We start from the raw sequence: 18,391 nt of genomic DNA, 5'->3' as shown, positions 1-18,391 counted from the left end.
GGAATTGTGGCTGCTGTATTTGACGTCAAAGGGGCAAGTTTGTGGTGGGGGAGCTGCGTGGGCCCAAAGGACCCAGGGGTGCCGGTCAAGAGCAGCTGAAGGTGGGCCAGCGCGTGGCCAGGGAGCCAAGAAGGCCAAGGGCGTCCTGGCCTGTGTCAGCAAGAGTGGGGCAGCAGGAGCAGGGCAGGGAGCGTCCCCCTGGGCTGGGCAGCGCTTCGGCCACAGCTGGGAGTGCTGTGCCCAGTTGTGGGCCCCTGTGAGCAAAAAGTCCTTGAGGGGCTGGAGCGTGTGCAGAGGAGGACACGGGAGCTGGGGAAGGCTGTGGAGCGCAAGGCCAAGGAGGAGGTGCTGAGGGAGCTTTAGCCTGGACAACGGGAGGCTCGTCAGGGCCCTTCAGGCACACTTCCATAGATCCATAGAGGACAGCGCTCACCCCAAGGCCTGCTTCCCTGCCAAACCTCCCCGCTCTGCATCCAAGTGCTTTAGCCATCTGAGGAGGTGACACTTCCAATTTGTGGTTTCTTGGCTTGCTAGGAGGAGAAGCCCTGCTGATTTTCTCTCTTCCCAGCAAGCAAAGATGCTTCTGCACAAGCTTTCCTGCCCTTTTCCTGCACCGAATGGGATTCTGATCCACTTTTAGTTTTCCATGTCTGCCGCAGCAATAGCAAAGGCCTTGCTGGCTATTTCCTACTTTTCCATTTCACAGCTTTCAAGAGCTAAAAGCTCCCTTGTGCAGAGGCACTGTGCCTTGCAGATAGCAGCCATGGAGGACTATCAAATTCCGAGGCAAATTCCTAGAGTTCTCTTGAATTAGCCCATTTCAATCTGGCCGGAGTGACTTAGAATGCCATTGCTAAGAAAGCTGATGATTCTCCTTCAAAGAGGTGGTTGTAGATGCCAGGAGAAAGGAGGTTCTAAACGATAGGTAACGGCCTGTCCCTCATGTTTCTCTCTTGTCACAGATAACAGAAGCAGCAGCAGTCTCTGCCCTGGCTCCCTCTGCTCCTGAGGAAGAAGCCAAAGAGGAGAAAAATGCGCAAGATGACCACAAGCCTGCAGCTGTGGTCACAGCAGAGCCTGATGCTTCCAAGAGAGTAAGTGCCAGTTGTGGGTGCTGCTGTCTTTAGTGCAAGGCAGAGCTGCAAGTTTCTGAGCAGCCAGCACTTGCTGTTGCTGGCTGAGGATGCTGAGTGCTGGAATCCCGCAGGACGCGGCCATTTCCTGCAGGCAGGGACAGCTAGAAATTGGCCTTTGGCCTGTCACCTTGAGGCACCCAAGAGCTGGGGGCTGCGGCTCAGCTTCTGCCTGCTTGGCTCAGTGAAGCTCTGTCTCTGGGCTTCTGCAGGGCCGTGGCCAAGGGCACAGGTGCTCGTGCTGGAGGTCACAGGGCTTTCTTTAGTTGTTTTCCCTTTGTGCAAAGGTGTGTTTGGCTTGTGGAAGTGTTCTGCAGTTTTCTGCAGCAGTTCTTCACTTGTACACTCTCTTTTGGCTTTTGATAAGCTGCAAGGAGATGATTGCGTTGTCCATGAAGCTGGGGTAGGCTATTCTTGTGGGGTGAGGCCAAAGGAAGCAAGTGCCTTGTAGGGAAGGCTTCTTGCCAGGCAAAAAGCAGAAGGGGCGAGTTTCTGTGGTTGCGTTTTGGGATGAAGCCTGCAGCTTTGGAAATGGCATTAGTGGCTCGGGTGGGGGTGAAGCTGCAAGTCCTTGACTGCTGTCTTGTGTTGCTGAGAAGAGGAAGGACATCTTGGAATTGTGGCTGCTGTATTTGACGTCAAAGGGGCAAGTTTGTGGTGGGGGAGCTGCGTGGGCCCAAAGGACCCAGGGGTGCCGGTCAAGAGCAGCTGAAGGTGGGCCAGCGCGTGGCCAGGGAGCCAAGAAGGCCAAGGGCGTCCTGGCCTGTGTCAGCAAGAGTGGGGCAGCAGGAGCAGGGCAGGGAGCGTCCTCCTGGGCTGGGCAGCGCTGCGGCCACAGCTGGGAGTGCTGTGCCCAGTTGTGGGCCCTTGTGAAGCAGAAAGTCCTTGAGGGGCTGGAGCATGTGCAGAGGAGGACACGGGAGCTGGGGAAGGCTGTGGAGTGCAAGGCCAAGGAGGAGGTGCTGAGGGAGCTTTAGCCTGGACAACGGGAGGCTCGTCAGGGCCCTTCAGGCACACTTCCATAGATCCATAGAGGACAGCGCTCACCCCAAGGCCTGCTTCCCTGCCAAACATCCCCGCTCTGCATCCATGTGCTTTAGCCACCTGAGCAGGTGACACTTCCAATTTGTGGTTTCTTGGCTTGCTAGGAGGAGAAGCCCTGCTCATTTTCTCTCTTCCCAGCAAGCAAAGATGCTTCTGCACAAGCTTTCCTGCCCTTTTCCTGCACCGAATGGGATTCTGATCCACTTTTAGTTTTCCATGTCTGCCGCAGCAATAGCAAAGGCCTTGCTGGCTATTTCCTACTTTTCCATTTCACAGCTTTCAAGAGCTAAAAGCTCCCTTGTGCAGAGGCACTGTGCCTTGCAGATAGCAGCCATGGAGGACTATCAAATTCCTAGGCAAACAGAGTTCTCTTGAATTAGCCCATTTTAATCTGGCCGGAGTGACTTAGAATGCCATTGCTAAGAATGCTGATGATTTCTCCTTCAAAGAGGTGGTTGTAGATGCCAGGAGAAAGGAGGTGCTAAACGATAGGTAACGGCCTGTCCCTCATGTTTCTCTCTTGCCACAGATGACAGAAGCAGCAGCAGTCTCTGCCCTGGCTCCCTCTGCTCCTGGAGAAGAAGCCAAGGAGGAGCAAAAGGGGCAAGACGACCACAAGCCTGCAGCTGTGGTCACAGCAGAGCCTGATGCTTCCAAGAGAGTAAGTGCCAGTTGTGGGTGCTGCTGTCTTTAGTGCAAGGCAGAGCTGCAAGTTTCTGAGCAGCCAGCACTTGCTGTTGCTGGCTGAGGATGCTGAGTGCTGGAATCCCGCAGGACGCGGCCATTTCCTGCAGGCAGGGACAGCTAGAAATTGGCCTTTGGCCTGTCACCTTGAGGCACCCAAGAGCTGGGGGCTGCGGCTCAGCTTCTGCCTGCTTGGCTCAGTGAAGCTCTGTCTCTGGGCTTCTGCAGGGCCGTGGCCAAGGGCACAGGTGCTCGTGCTGGAGGTCACGGGGCTTTCTTTAGTTGTTTTCCCTTTCTGCAAAGGTGTGTTTGGCTTGTGGAAGTGTTCTGCAGTTTTCTGCAGCAGTTCTTCGCTTGTACAGTCTCTTTTGGCTTTTGATAAGCTGCAAGGAGATGATTGCGTTGTCCATGAAGCTGGGGCAGGCCATTCTTGTGGGGTGAGGCCAAAGGAAGCAAGTGCCTTGTAGGGAAGGCTTCTTGCCTGGCAAAAAGCAGAAGGGGCAAGTTGCTGTGGGTGCGTTTTGGGATGAAGCCTGCAGCTTTGGAAATGGCATTAGTGCCTCGGGTGGGGGTGAAGCTGCAAGTCCTTGACTGCTGTCTTGTGTTGCTGAGAAGAGGAAGGACATCTTGGAATTGTGGCTGCTGTCTTTGAAGTCAAAGGGGCAAGTTTGTGGTGGGGGAGCTGCGTGGGCCCAAAGGACCCAGGGGTGCCGGTCAAGAGCAGCTGAAGGTGGGCCAGCGCGTGGCCAGGGAGCCAAGAAGGCCAAGGGCGTCCTGGCCTGTGTCAGCAAGAGTGGGGCAGCAGGAGCAGGGCAGGGAGCGTCCTCCTGGGCTGGGCAGCGCTGCGGCCACAGCTGGGAGTGCTGTGCCCAGTTGTGGGCCCTTGTGAAGCAGAAAGTCCTTGAGGGGCTGGAGCATGTGCAGAGGAGGACACGGGAGCTGGGGAAGGCTGTGGAGTGCAAGGCCAAGGAGGAGGTGCTGAGGGAGCTTTAGCCTGGACAACGGGAGGCTCGTCAGGGCCCTTCAGGCACACTTCCATAGATCCATAGAGGACAGCGCTCACCCCAAGGCCTGCTTCCCTGCCAAACATCCCCGCTCTGCATGCAAGGGCTTTAGCCATCTGAGGAGGTGACACTTCCAATTTGTGGTTTCTTGGCTTGCTAGGAGGAGAAGCCCTGCTGATTTTCTCTCTTCCCAGCAAGCAAAGATGCTTCTGCACAAGCTTTCCTGCCCTTTTCCTGCACCGAATGGGATTCTGATCCACTTTTAGTTTTCCATGTCTGGCGCAGCAATAGCAAAGGCCTTGCTGGCTATTTCCTACTTTTCCATTTCACAGCTTTCAAGAGCTAAAAGCTCCCTTGTGCAGAGGCACTGTGCCTTGCAGATAGCAGCCATGGAGGACTATCAAATTCCTAGGCAAACAGAGTTCTCTTGAATTAGCCCATTTTAATCTGGCCGGAGTGACTTAGAATGCCATTGCTAAGAATGCTGATGATTTCTCCTTCAAAGAGGTGGTTGTAGATGCCAGGAGAAAGGAGGTGCTAAACGATAGGTAACGGCCTGTCCCTCATGTTTCTCTCTTGCCACAGATGACAGAAGCAGCAGCAGTCTCTGCCCTGGCTCCCTCTGCTCCTGGAGAAGAAGCCAAGGAGGAGCAAAAGGAGCAAGACGACCACAAGCCTGCAGCTGTGGTCACAGCAGAGCCTGATGCTTCCAAGAGAGTAAGTGCCAGTTGTGGGTGGTGCTGTCTTTAGTGCAAGGCAGAGCTGCAAGTTTCTGAGCAGCCAGCACTTGCTGTTGCTGGCTGAGGATGCTGAGTGCTGGAATCCCGCAGGACGCGGCCATTTCCTGCAGGCAGGGACAGCTAGAAATTGGCCTTTGGCCTGTCACCTTGAGGCACCCAAGAGCTGGGGGCTGCGGCTCAGCTTCTGCCTGCTTGGCTCAGTGAAGCTCTGTCTCTGGGCTTCTGCAGGGCCGTGGCCAAGGGCACAGGTGCTCGTGCTGGAGGTCACGGGGCTTTCTTTAGTTGTTTTCCCTTTGTGCAAAGGTGTGTTTGGCTTGTGGAAGTGTTCTGCAGTTTTCTGGAGCAGTTCTTCGCTTGTACAGTCTCTTTTGGCTTTTGATAAGCTGCAAGGAGATGATTGCGTTGTCCATGAAGCTGGGGCAGGCCATTCTTGTGGGGTGAGGCCAAAGGAAGCAAGTGCCTTGTAGGGAAGGCTTCTTGCCAGGCAAAAAGCAGAAGGGGCAAGTTTCTGTGGTTGCGTTTTGGGATGAAGCCTGCAGCTTTGGAAATGGCATTAGTGGCTCGGGTGGGGGTGAAGCTGCAAGTCCTTGACTGCTGTCTTGTGTTGCTGAGAAGAGGAAGGACATCTTGGAATTGTGGCTGCTGTATATGACGTCAAAGGGGCAAGTTTGTGGTGGGGGAGCTGCGTGGGCCCAAAGGACCCAGGGGTGCCGGTCAAGAGCAGCTGAAGGTGGGCCAGCGCGTGGCCAGGGAGCCAAGAAGGCCAAGGGCGTCCTGGCCTGTGTCAGCAAGAGTGGGGCAGCAGGAGCAGGGCAGGGAGCGTCCTCCTGGGCTGGGCAGCGCTGCGGCCACAGCTGGGAGTGCTGTGCCCAGTTGTGGGCCCTTGTGAAGCAGAAAGTCCTTGAGGGGCTGGAGCATGTGCAGAGGAGGACACGGGAGCTGGGGAAGGCTGTGGAGTGCAAGGCCAAGGAGGAGGTGCTGAGGGAGCTTTAGCCTGGACAACGGGAGGCTCGTCAGGGCCCTTCAGGCACACTTCCATAGATCCATAGAGGACAGCGCTCACCCCAAGGCCTGCTTCCCTGCCAAACATCCCCGCTCTGCATCCATGTGCTTTAGCCACCTGAGCAGGTGACACTTCCAATTTGTGGTTTCTTGGCTTGCTAGGAGGAGAAGCCCTGCTCATTTTCTCTCTTCCCAGCAAGCAAAGATGCTTCTGCACAAGCTTTCCTGCCCTTTTCCTGCACCGAATGGGATTCTGATCCACTTTTAGTTTTCCATGTCTGCCGCAGCAATAGCAAAGGCCTTGCTGGCTATTTCCTACTTTTCCATTTCACAGCTTTCAAGAGCTAAAAGCTCCCTTGTGCAGAGGCACTGTGCCTTGCAGATAGCAGCCATGGAGGACTATCAAATTCCTAGGCAAACAGAGTTCTCTTGAATTAGCCCATTTTAATCTGGCCGGAGTGACTTAGAATGCCATTGCTAAGAATGCTGATGATTTCTCCTTCAAAGAGGTGGTTGTAGATGCCAGGAGAAAGGAGGTGCTAAACGATAGGTAACGGCCTGTCCCTCATGTTTCTCTCTTGCCACAGATGACAGAAGCAGCAGCAGTCTCTGCCCTGGCTCCCTCTGCTCCTGGAGAAGAAGCCAAGGAGGAGCAAAAGGGGCAAGACGACCACAAGCCTGCAGCTGTGGTCACAGCAGAGCCTGATGCTTCCAAGAGAGTAAGTGCCAGTTGTGGGTGCTGCTGTCTTTAGTGCAAGGCAGAGCTGCAAGTTTCTGAGCAGCCAGCACTTGCTGTTGCTGGCTGAGGATGCTGAGTGCTGGAATCCCGCAGGACGCGGCCATTTCCTGCAGGCAGGGACAGCTAGAAATTGGCCTTTGGCCTGTCACCTTGAGGCACCCAAGAGCTGGGGGCTGCGGCTCAGCTTCTGCCTGCTTGGCTCAGTGAAGCTCTGTCTCTGGGCTTCTGCAGGGCCGTGGCCAAGGGCACAGGTGCTCGTGCTGGAGGTCACGGGGCTTTCTTTAGTTGTTTTCCCTTTGTGCAAAGGTGTGTTTGGCTTGTGGAAGTGTTCTGCAGTTTTCTGCAGCAGTTCTTCGCTTGTACAGTCTCTTTTGGCTTTTGATAAGCTGCAAGGAGATGATTGCGTTGTCCATGAAGCTGGGGCAGGCCATTCTTGTGGGGTGAGGCCAAAGGAAGCAAGTGCCTTGTAGGGAAGGCTTCTTGCCTGGCAAAAAGCAGAAGGGGCAAGTTGCTGTGGGTGCGTTTTGGGATGAAGCCTGCAGCTTTGGAAATGGCATTAGTGCCTCGGGTGGGGGTGAAGCTGCAAGTCCTTGACTGCTGTCTTGTGTTGCTGAGAAGAGGAAGGACATCTTGGAATTGTGGCTGCTGTCTTTGAAGTCAAAGGGGCAAGTTTGTGGTGGGGGAGCTGCGTGGGCCCAAAGGACCCAGGGGTGCCGGTCAAGAGCAGCTGAAGGTGGGCCAGCGCGTGGCCAGGGAGCCAAGAAGGCCAAGGGCGTCCTGGCCTGTGTCAGCAAGAGTGGGGCAGCAGGAGCAGGGCAGGGAGCGTCCTCCTGGGCTGGGCAGCGCTGCGGCCACAGCTGGGAGTGCTGTGCCCAGTTGTGGGCCCTTGTGAAGCAGAAAGTCCTTGAGGGGCTGGAGCATGTGCAGAGGAGGACACGGGAGCTGGGGAAGGCTGTGGAGTGCAAGGCCAAGGAGGAGGTGCTGAGGGAGCTTTAGCCTGGACAACGGGAGGCTCGTCAGGGCCCTTCAGGCACACTTCCATAGATCCATAGAGGACAGCGCTCACCCCAAGGCCTGCTTCCCTGCCAAACATCCCCGCTCTGCATGCAAGGGCTTTAGCCATCTGAGGAGGTGACACTTCCAATTTGTGGTTTCTTGGCTTGCTAGGAGGAGAAGCCCTGCTGATTTTCTCTCTTCCCAGCAAGCAAAGATGCTTCTGCACAAGCTTTCCTGCCCTTTTCCTGCACCGAATGGGATTCTGATCCACTTTTAGTTTTCCATGTCTGGCGCAGCAATAGCAAAGGCCTTGCTGGCTATTTCCTACTTTTCCATTTCACAGCTTTCAAGAGCTAAAAGCTCCCTTGTGCAGAGGCACTGTGCCTTGCAGATAGCAGCCATGGAGGACTATCAAATTCCTAGGCAAACAGAGTTCTCTTGAATTAGCCCATTTTAATCTGGCCGGAGTGACTTAGAATGCCATTGCTAAGAATGCTGATGATTTCTCCTTCAAAGAGGTGGTTGTAGATGCCAGGAGAAAGGAGGTGCTAAACGATAGGTAACGGCCTGTCCCTCATGTTTCTCTCTTGCCACAGATGACAGAAGCAGCAGCAGTCTCTGCCCTGGCTCCCTCTGCTCCTGGAGAAGAAGCCAAGGAGGAGCAAAAGGAGCAAGACGACCACAAGCCTGCAGCTGTGGTCACAGCAGAGCCTGATGCTTCCAAGAGAGTAAGTGCCAGTTGTGGGTGGTGCTGTCTTTAGTGCAAGGCAGAGCTGCAAGTTTCTGAGCAGCCAGCACTTGCTGTTGCTGGCTGAGGATGCTGAGTGCTGGAATCCCGCAGGACGCGGCCATTTCCTGCAGGCAGGGACAGCTAGAAATTGGCCTTTGGCCTGTCACCTTGAGGCACCCAAGAGCTGGGGGCTGCGGCTCAGCTTCTGCCTGCTTGGCTCAGTGAAGCTCTGTCTCTGGGCTTCTGCAGGGCCGTGGCCAAGGGCACAGGTGCTCGTGCTGGAGGTCACGGGGCTTTCTTTAGTTGTTTTCCCTTTGTGCAAAGGTGTGTTTGGCTTGTGGAAGTGTTCTGCAGTTTTCTGCAGCAGTTCTTCGCTTGTACAGTCTCTTTTGGCTTTTGATAAGCTGCAAGGAGATGATTGCGTTGTCCATGAAGCTGGGGCAGGCCATTCTTGTGGGGTGAGGCCAAAGGAAGCAAGTGCCTTGTAGGGAAGGCTTCTTGCCTGGCAAAAAGCAGAAGGGGCAAGTTGCTGTGGGTGCGTTTTGGGATGAAGCCTGCAGCTTTGGAAATGGCATTAGTGGCTCGGGTGGGGGTGAAGCTGCAAGTCCTTGACTGCTGTCTTGTGTTGCTGAGAAGAGGAAGGACATCTTGGAATTGTGGCTGCTGTATTTGACGTCAAAGGGGCAAGTTTGTGGTGGGGGAGCTGCGTGGGCCCAAAGGACCCAGGGGTGCCGGTCAAGAGCAGCTGAAGGTGGGCCAGCGCGTGGCCAGGGAGCCAGGAAGGCCAAGGGCGTCCTGGCCTGTGTCAGCAAGAGTGGGGCAGCAGGAGCAGGGCAGGGAGCGTCCCCCTGGGCTGGGCAGCGCTTCGGCCACAGCTGGGAGTGCTGTGCCCAGTTGTGGGCCCCTGTGAAGCAGAAAGTCCTTGAGGGGCTGGAGCGTGTGCAGAGGAGGACACGGGAGCTGGGGAAGGCTGTGGAGCGCAAGGCCAAGGAGGAGGTGCTGAGGGAGCTTTAGCCTGGACAACGGGAGGCTCGTCAGGGCCCTTCAGGCACACTTCCATAGATCCATAGAGGACAGCGCTCACCCCAAGGCCTGCTTCCCTGCCAAACCTCCCCGCTCTGCATCCATGTCCTTTAGCCACCTGAGCAGGTGACACTTCCAATTTGTGGTTTCTTGGCTTGCTAGGAGGAGAAGCCCTGCTGATTTTCTCTCTTCCCAGCAAGCAAAGATGCTTCTGCACAAGCTTTCCTGCCCTTTTCCTGCACCGAATGGGATTCTGATCCACTTTTAGTTTTCCATGTCTGCCGCAGCAATAGCAAAGGCCTTGCTGGCTATTTCCTACTTTTCCATTTCACAGCTTTCAAGAGCTAAAAGCTCCCTTGTGCAGAGGCACTGTGCCTTGCAGATAGCAGCCATGGAGGACTATCAAATTCCTAGGCAAACAGAGTTCTCTTGAATTAGCCCATTTTAATCTGGCCGGAGTGACTTAGAATGCCATTGCTAAGAATGCTGATGATTTCTCCTTCAAAGAGGTGGTTGTAGATGCCAGGAGAAAGGAGGTGCTAAACGATAGGTAACGGCCTGTCCCTCATGTTTCTCTCTTGCCACAGATGACAGAAGCAGCAGCAGTCTCTGCCCTGGCTCCCTCTGCTCCTGGAGAAGAAGCCAAGGAGGAGCAAAAGGAGCAAGACGACCACAAGCCTGCAGCTGTGGTCACAGCAGAGCCTGATGCTTCCAAGAGAGTAAGTGCCAGTTGTGGGTGCTGCTGTCTTTAGTGCAAGGCAGAGCTGCAAGTTTCTGAGCAGCCAGCACTTGCTGTTGCTGGCTGAGGATGCTGAGTGCTGGAATCCCGCAGGACGCGGCCATTTCCTGCAGGCAGGGACAGCTAGAAATTGGCCTTTGGCCTGTCACCTTGAGGCACCCAAGAGCTGGCGCCTCTGGCTCAGCTTCTGCCTGCTTGGCTCAGTGAAGCTCTGTCTCTGGGCTTCTGCAGGGCCGTGGCCAAGGGCACAGGTGCTCGTGCTGGAGGTCACGGGGCTTTCTTTAGTTGTTTTCCCTTTGTGCAATGGTGTGTTTGGCTTGTGGAAGTGTTCTGCAGTTTTCTGCAGCAGTTCTTCGCTTGTACAGTCTCTTTTGGCTTTTGATAAGCTGCAAGGAGATGATTGCGTTGTCCATGAAGCTGGGGCTGGCCATTCTTGTGGGGTGAGGCCAAAGGAAGCAAGTGCCTTGTAGGGAAGGCTTCTTGCCTGGCAAAAAGCAGAAGGGGCAAGTTGCTGTGGGTGCGTTTTGGGATGAAGCCTGCAGCTTTGGAAATGGCATTAGTGCCTCGGGTGGGGGTGAAGCTGCAAGTCCTTGACTGCTGTCTTGTGTTGCTGAGAAGAGGAAGGACATCTTGGAATTGTGGCTGCTGTATTTGACGTCAAAGGGGCAAGTTTGTGGTGGGGGAGCTGCGTGGGCCCAAAGGACCCAGGGGTGCCGGTCAAGAGCAGCTGAAGGTGGGCCAGCGCGTGGCCAGGGAGCCAGGAAGGCCAAGGGCGTCCTGGCCTGTGTCAGCAAGAGTGGGGCAGCAGGAGCAGGGCAGGGAGCGTCCCCCTGGGCTGGGCAGCGCTGCAGGCACAGCTGGGAGTGCTGTGCCCAGTTGTGGGCCCCTGTGAAGCAGAAAGTCCTTGAGGGGCTGGAGCGTGTGCAGAGGAGGACACGGGAGCTGGGGAAGGCTGTGGAGCGCAAGGCCAAGGAGGAGGTGCTGAGGGAGCTTTAGCCTGGACAACGGGAGGCTCGTCAGGGCCCTTCAGGCACACTTCCATAGATCCATAGAGGACAGCGCTCACCCCAAGGCCTGCTTCCCTGCCAAACCTCCCCGCTCTGCATCCAAGTGCTTTAGCCATCTGAGGAGGTGACACTTCCAATTTGTGGTTTCTTGGCTTGCTAGGAGGAGAAGCCCTGCTGATTTTCTCTCTTCCCAGCAAGCAAAGATGCTTCTGCACAAGCTTTCCTGCCCTTTTCCTGCACCGAATGGGATTCTGATCCACTTTTAGTTTTCCATGTCTGCCGCAGCAATAGCAAAGGCCTTGCTGGCTATTTCCTACTTTTCCATTTCACAGCTTTCAAGAGCTAAAAGCTCCCTTGTGCAGAGGCACTGTGCCTTGCAGATAGCAGCCATGGAGGACTATCAAATTCCTAGGCAAACAGAGTTCTCTTGAATTAGCCCATTTTAATCTGGCCGGAGTGACTTAGAATGCCATTGCTAAGAATGCTGATGATTTCTCCTTCAAAGAGGTGGTTGTAGATGCCAGGAGAAAGGAGGTGCTAAACGATAGGTAACGGCCTGTCCCTCATGTTTCTCTCTTGCCACAGATGACAGAAGCAGCAGCAGTCTCTGCCCCGGCTCCCTCTGCTCCTGGAGAAGAAGCCAAAGAGGAGCAAAAGGAGCAAGATGACCACGAGCCTGCAGCTGTGGTCACAGCAGAGCCTGATGCTTCCAAGAGAGTAAGTGCCAGTTGTGGGTGGTGCTGTCTTTAGTGCAAGGCAGAGCTGCAAGTTTCTGAGCAGCCAGCACTTGCTGTTGCTGGCTGAGGATGCTGAGTGCTGGAATCCCGCAGGACGCGGCCATTTCCTGCAGGCAGGGACAGCTAGAAATTGGCCTTTGGCCTGTCACCTTGAGGCACCCAAGAGCTGGCGCCTCTGGCTCAGCTTCTGCCTGCTTGGCTCAGTGAAGCTCTGTCTCTGGGCTTCTGCAGGGCCGTGGCCAAGGGCACAGGTGCTCGTGCTGGAGGTCACAGGGCTTTCTTTAGTTGTTTTCCCTTTGTGCAAAGGTGTGTTTGGCTTGTGGAAGTGTTCTGCAGTTTTCTGGAGCAGTTCTTCACTTGTACACTCTCTTTTGGCTTTTGATAAGCTGCAAGGAGATGATTGTGTTGTCCATGAAGCTGGGGCAGGCCATTCTTGTGGGGTGAGGCCAAAGGAAGCAAGTGCCTCGTAGGGAAGGCTTCTTGCTAGGCAAAAAGCAGAAGGGGCAAGTTTCTTTGGTTGCGTTTTGGGATGAAGCCTGCAGCTTTGGAAATGGCATTAGTGGCTCGGGTGGGGGTGAAGCTGCAAGTCCTTGACTGCTGTCTTGTGTTGCTGAGCAGAGGAAGGACATCTTGGAATTGTGGCTGCTGTCTTTGAAGTCAAAGGGGCAAGTTTGTGGTGGGGGAGCTGCGTGGGCCCAAAGGACCCAGGGGTGCCGGTCAAGAGCAGCTGAAGGTGGGCCAGCGCGTGGCCAGGGAGCCAGGAAGGCCAAGGGTATCCTGGCCTGTGTCAGCAAGAGTGGGGCAGCAGGAGCAGGGCAGGGAGCGTCCCCCTGGGCTGGGCAGCGCTGCGGCCACAGCTGGGAGTGCTGTGCCCAGTTGTGGGCCCCTGTGAAGCAGAAAGTCCTTGAGGGGCTGGAGCGTGTGCAGAGGAGGACACGGGAGCTGGGGAAGGCTGTGGAGCGCAAGGCCAAGGAGGAGGTGTTGAGGGAGCTTTAGCCTGGACAACGGGAGGCTCGTCAGGGCCCTTCAGGCACACTTCCATAGATCCATAGAGGACAGCGCTCACCTCAAGGCCTGCTTCCCTGCCAAACCTCCCCGCTCTGCATCCATGTCCTTTAGCCACCTGAGGAGGTGACACTTCCAATTTGTGGTTTCTTGGCTTGCTAGGAGGAGAAGCCCTGCTGATTTTCTCTCTTCCCAGCAAGCAAAGATGCTTCTGCACAAGCTTTCCTGCCCTTTTCCTGCACCGAATGGGATTCTGATCCACTTTTAGTTTTCCATGTCTGCCGCAGCAATAGCAAAGGCCTTGCTGGCTATTTCCTACTTTTCCATTTCACAGCTTTCAAGAGCTAAAAGCTCCCTTGTGCAGAGGCACTGTGCCTTGCAGTTAGCAGCCATGGAGGACTATCAAATTCCTAGGCAAACAGAGTTCTCTTGAATTAGCCCATTTTAATCTGGCCGGAGTGACTTAGAATGCCATTGCTAAGAATGCTGATGATTTCTCCTTCAAAGAGGTGGTTGTAGATGCCAGGAGAAAGGAGGTGCTAAACGATAGGTAACGGCCTGTCCCTCATGTTTCTCTCTTGCCACAGATGACAGAAGCAGCAACAGTCTCTGCCCCGGCTCCCTCTGCTCCTGGAGAAGAAGCCAAAGAGGAGCAAAAGGAGCAAGACGACCACGAGCCTGCAGCTGTGGTCACAGCAGAGCCTGATGCTTCCAAGAGAGTAAGTGCCAGTTGTGGGTGGTGCTGTCTTTAGTGCAAGGCAGAGCTGCAAGTTTCTGAGCAGCCAGCACTTGCTGTTGCTGGCTGAGGATGCTGAGTGCTGAACTCCCGCAGGACGCGGCCATTTCCTGCAGGCAGGGACAGCTAGAAATTGGCCTTTGGCCTGTCACCTTGAGGCACCCAAGAGCTGGGGGCTGCGGCTCAGCTTCTGCCTGCTTGGCTCAGTGAAGCTCTGTCTCTGGGCTTCTGCAGGGCCGTGGCCAAGGGCACAGGTGCTCGTGCTGGAGGTCACGGGGCTTTCTTTAGTTGTTTTCCCTTTGTGCAAAGGTGTGTTTGGCTTGTGGAAGTGTTCTGCAGTTTTCTGCAGCAGTTCTTCTCTTGTACAGTCTCTTTTGGCTTTTGATAAGCGGCAAGGAGATGATTGCGTTGTCCATGAAGCTGGGGCAGGCCATTCTTGTGGGGTGAGGCCAAAGGAAGCAAGTGCCTTGTAGGGAAGGCTTCTTGCCAGGCAAAAAGCAGAAGGGGCAAGTTGCTGTGGGTGCGTTTTGGGATGAAGCCTGCAGCTTTGGAAATGGCATTAGTGCCTCGGGTGGGGGTGAAGCTGCAAGTCCTTGACTGCTGTCTTGTGTTGCTGAGCAGAGGAAGGACATCTTGGAATTGTGGCTGCTGTCTTTGAAGTCAAAGGGGCAAGTTTGTGGTGGGGGAGCTGCGTGGGCCCAAAGGACCCAGGGGTGCCGGTCAAGAGCAGCTGAAGGTGGGCCAGCGTGTGGCCAGGGAGCCAGGAAGGCCAAGGGCGTCCTGGCCTGTGTCAGCAAGAGTGGGGCAGCAGGAGCAGGGCAGGGAGCGTCCCCCTGGGCTGGGCAGCGCTGCGGCCACAGCTGGGAGTGCTGTGCCCAGTTGTGGGCCCCTGTGAAGCAGAAAGTCCTTGAGGGGCTGGAGCGTGTGCAGAGGAGGACACGGGAGCTGGGGAAGGCTGTGGAGCGCAAGGCCAAGGAGGAGGTGCTGAGGGAGCTTTAGCCTGGACAACGGGAGGCTCGTCAGGGCCCTTCAGGCACACTTCCATAGATCCATAGAGGACAGCGCTCACCCCAAGGCCTGCTTCCCTGCCAAACATCCCCGCTCTGCATCCATGTGCTTTAGCCACCTGAGGAGGTGACACTTCCAATTTGTGGTTTCTTGGCTTGCTTGGAGGAGAAGCCCTGCTGATTTTCTCTCTTCCCAGCAAGCAAAGATGCTTCTGCACAAGCTTTCCTGCCCTTTTCCTGCACCGGATGGGATTCTGATCCACTTTTACTTTTCCATGTCTGCCGCAGCAATAGCAAAGGCCTTGCTGGCTATTTCCTACTTTTCCATTTCACAGCTTTCAAGAGCTAAAAGCTCCCTTGTGCAGAGGCACTGTGCCTTGCAGATAGCAGCCAGGGAGGACTATCAAATTCCTAGGCAAACAGAGTTCTCTTGAATTAGCCCATTTTAATCTGGCCGGAGTGACTTAGAATGCCATTGCTAAGAATGCTGATGATTTCTCCTTCAAAGAGGTGGTTGTAGATGCGAGGAGAAAGGAGGTTCTAAACCATAGGTAACGGCCTGTCCCTCATGTTTCTCTCTTGCCACAGATGACAGAAGCAGCAGCAGTCTCTGCCCCGGTTCCCTCTGCTCCTGGAGATGAAGCCAAAGAGGAGCAAAAGGAGCAAGACGACCACAAGCCTGCAGCTGTGGTCACAGCAGAGCCTGATGCTTCCAAGAGAGTAAGTGCCAGTTGTGGGTGCTGCTGTCTTTAGTGCAAGGCAGAGCTGCAAGTTTCTGAGCAGCCAGCACTTGCTGTTGCTGGCTGAGGATGCTGAGTGCTGGACTCCTGCAGGACGCGGCCATTTCCTGCAGGCAGGGACAGCTAGAAATTGGCCTTTGGCCTGTCACCTTGAGGCACCCAAGAGCTGGGGGCTGCGGCTCAGCTTCTGCCTGCTTGGCTCAGTGAAGCTCTGTCTCTGGGCTTCTGCAGGGCCGTGACCAAGGGCACAGGTGCTCGTGCTGGAGGTCACAGGGCTTTCTTTAGTTGTTTTCCCTTTCTGCAAAGGTGTGTTTGGCTTGTGGAAGTGTTCTGCAGTTTTCTGCAGCAGTTCTTCACTTGTACACTCTCTTTTGGCTTTTGATAAGCGGCAAGGAGATGATTGCGTTGTCCATGAAGCTAGGGTAGGCCATTCTTGTGGGGTGAGGCCAAAGGAAGCAAGTGCCTTGTAGGGAAGGCTTCTTGCCAGGCAAAAAGCAGAAGGGGCAAGTTGCTGTGGATGCGTTTTGGGATGAAGCCTGCAGCTTTGGAAATGGCATTAGTGGCTCGCGTGGGGGTGAAGCTGCAAGTCCTTGACTGCTGTCTTGTGTTGCTGAGAAGAGGAAGGACATCTTGGAATTGTGGCTGCTGTATTTGACGTCAAAGGGGCAAGTTTGTGGTGGGGGAGCTGCATGGGCCTAAAGGACCCAGGGGTGCCGGTCAAGAGCAGCTGAAGGTGGGCCAGCGCGTGGCCAGGGAGCCAAGAAGACCAAGGGCGTCCTGGCCTGTGTCAGCAAGAGTGGGGCAGCAGGAGCAGGGCAGGGAGCGTCCCCCTGGGCTGGGCAGCGCTGCGGCCACAGCTGGGAGTGCTGTGCCCAGTTGTGGGCCCCTGTGAAGCAGAAAGTCCTTGAGGGGCTGGAGCGTGTGCAGAGGAGGACACGGGAGCTGGGGAAGGCTGTGGAGTGCAAGGCCAAGGAGGAGGTGCTGAGGGAGCTTTAGCCTGGACAACGGGAGGCTCGTCAGGGCCCTTCAGGCACACTTCCATAGATCCATAGAGGACAGCGCTCACCCCAAGGTCTGCTTCCCTGCCAAACATCCCCGCTCTGCATCCATGTGCTTTAGCCACCTGAGGAGGTGACACTTCCAATTTGTGGTTTCTTGGCTTGCTAGGAGGAGAAGCCCTGCTGATTTTCTCTCTTCCCAGCAAGCAAAGATGCTTCTGCACAAGCTTTCCTGCCCTTTTCCTGCACCGGATGGGATTCTGATCCACTTTTACTTTTCCATGTCTGCCGCAGCAATAGCAAAGGCCTTGCTGGCTATTTCCTACTTTTCCATTTCACAGCTTTCAAGAGCTAAAAGCTCCCTTGTGCAGAGGCACTGTGCCTTGCAGATAGCAGCCAGGGAGGACTATCAAATTCCTAGGCAAACAGAGTTCTGTTGAATTAGCCCATTTTAATCTGGCCATAGTGACTTAGAATGCCATTGCTAAGAATGCTGATGATTTCTCCTTCAAAGAGGTGGTTGTAGATGCCAGGAGAAAGGAGGTGCTAAACGATAGGTAACGGCCTGTCCCTCATGTTTCGCTCTTGCCACAGGTGACGGAAGCAGCAGCAGTCTCTGCCCCGGTTCCCTCTGCTCCTGGAGAAGAAGCCAAAGAGGAGCAAAAGGAGCAAGACGACCACAAGCCTGCAGCTGTGGTCACAGCAGAGCCTGATGCTTCCAAGAGAGTAAGTGCCAGTTGTGGGTGGTGCTGTCTTTAGTGCAAGGCAGAGCTGCAAGTTTCTGAGCAGCCAGCACTTGCTGTTGCTGGCTGAGGATGCTGAGTGCTGGACTCCTGCAGGACGCGGCCATTTCCTGCAGGCAGGGACAGCTAGAAATTGGCCTTTGGCCTGTCACCTTGAGGCACCCAAGAGCTGGGGGCTGCGGCTCAGCTTCTGCCTGCTTGGCTCAGTGAAGCTCTGTCTCTGGGCTTCTGCAGGGCCGTGGCCAAGTGCACAGGTGCTCGTGCTGGAGGTCACAGGGCTTTCTTTAGTTGTTTTCCCTTTGTGCAAAGGTGTGTTTGGCTTGTGGAAGTGTTCTGCAGTTTTCTGCAGCAGTTCTTCACTTGTACAGTCTCTTTCGGCTTTTGATAAGCGGCAAGGAGATGATTGCGTTGTCCATGAAGCTGGGGTAGGCCATTCTTGTGGGGTGAGGCCAAAGGAAGCAAGTGCCTCGTAGGGAAGGCTTCTTGCTAGGCAAAAAGCAGAAGGGGCAAGTTTCTTTGGTTGCGTTTTGGGATGAAGCCTGCAGCTTTGGAAATGGCATTAGTGCCTCGGGTGGGGGTGAAGCTGCAAGTCCTTGACTGCTGTCTTGTGTTGCTGAGCAGAGGAAGGACATCTTGGAATTGTGGCTGCTGTCTTTGAAGTCAAAGGGGCAAGTTTGTGGTGGGGGAGCTGCGTGGGCCCAAAGGACCCAGGGGTGCCGGTCAAGAGCAGCTGAAGGTGGGCCAGCGCGTGGCCAGGGAGCCAGGAAGGCCAAGGGTATCCTGGCCTGTGTCAGCAAGAGTGGGGCAGCAGGAGCAGGGCAGGGAGCGTCCCCCTGGGCTGGGCAGCGCTGCGGCCACAGCTGGGAGTGCTGTGCCCAGTTGTGGGCCCCTGTGAAGCAGAAAGTCCTTGAGGGGCTGGAGCGTGTGCAGAGGAGGACACGGGAGCTGGGGAAGGCTGTGGAGCGCAAGGCCAAGGAGGAGGTGTTGAGGGAGCTTTAGCCTGGACAACGGGAGGCTCGTCAGGGCCCTTCAGGCACACTTCCATAGATCCATAGAGGACAGCGCTCACCCCAAGGTCTGCTTCCCTGCCAAACATCCCCGCTCTGCATCCATGTGCTTTAGCCACCTGAGGAGGTGACACTTCCAATTTGTGGTTTCTTGGCTTGCTTGGAGGAGAAGCCCTGCTGATTTTCTCTCTTCCCAGCAAGCAAAGATGCTTCTGCACAAGCTTTCCTGCCCTTTTCCTGCACCGGATGGGATTCTGATCCACTTTTACTTTTCCATGTCTGCCGCAGCAATAGCAAAGGCCTTGCTGGCTATTTCCTACTTTTCCATTTCACAGCTTTCAAGAGCTAAAAGCTCCCTTGTGCAGAGGCACTGTGCCTTGCAGATAGCAGCCAGGGAGGACTATCAAATTCCTAGGCAAACAGAGTTCTCTTGAATTAGCCCATTTTAATCTGGCCAGAGTGACTTAGAATGCCATTGCTAAGAATGCTGATGATTTCTCCTTCAAAGAGGTGGTTGTAGATGCGAGGAGAAAGGAGGTTCTAAACCATAGGTAACGGCCTGTCCCTCATGTTTCTC

This window comes from Vidua macroura, chromosome Z (assembly GCF_024509145.1).
Source record: "Vidua macroura isolate BioBank_ID:100142 chromosome Z, ASM2450914v1, whole genome shotgun sequence".
Taxonomy (NCBI): Eukaryota; Metazoa; Chordata; class Aves; order Passeriformes; family Viduidae; genus Vidua; species Vidua macroura.
Note: the sequence above shows the minus strand (reverse complement) of the source record.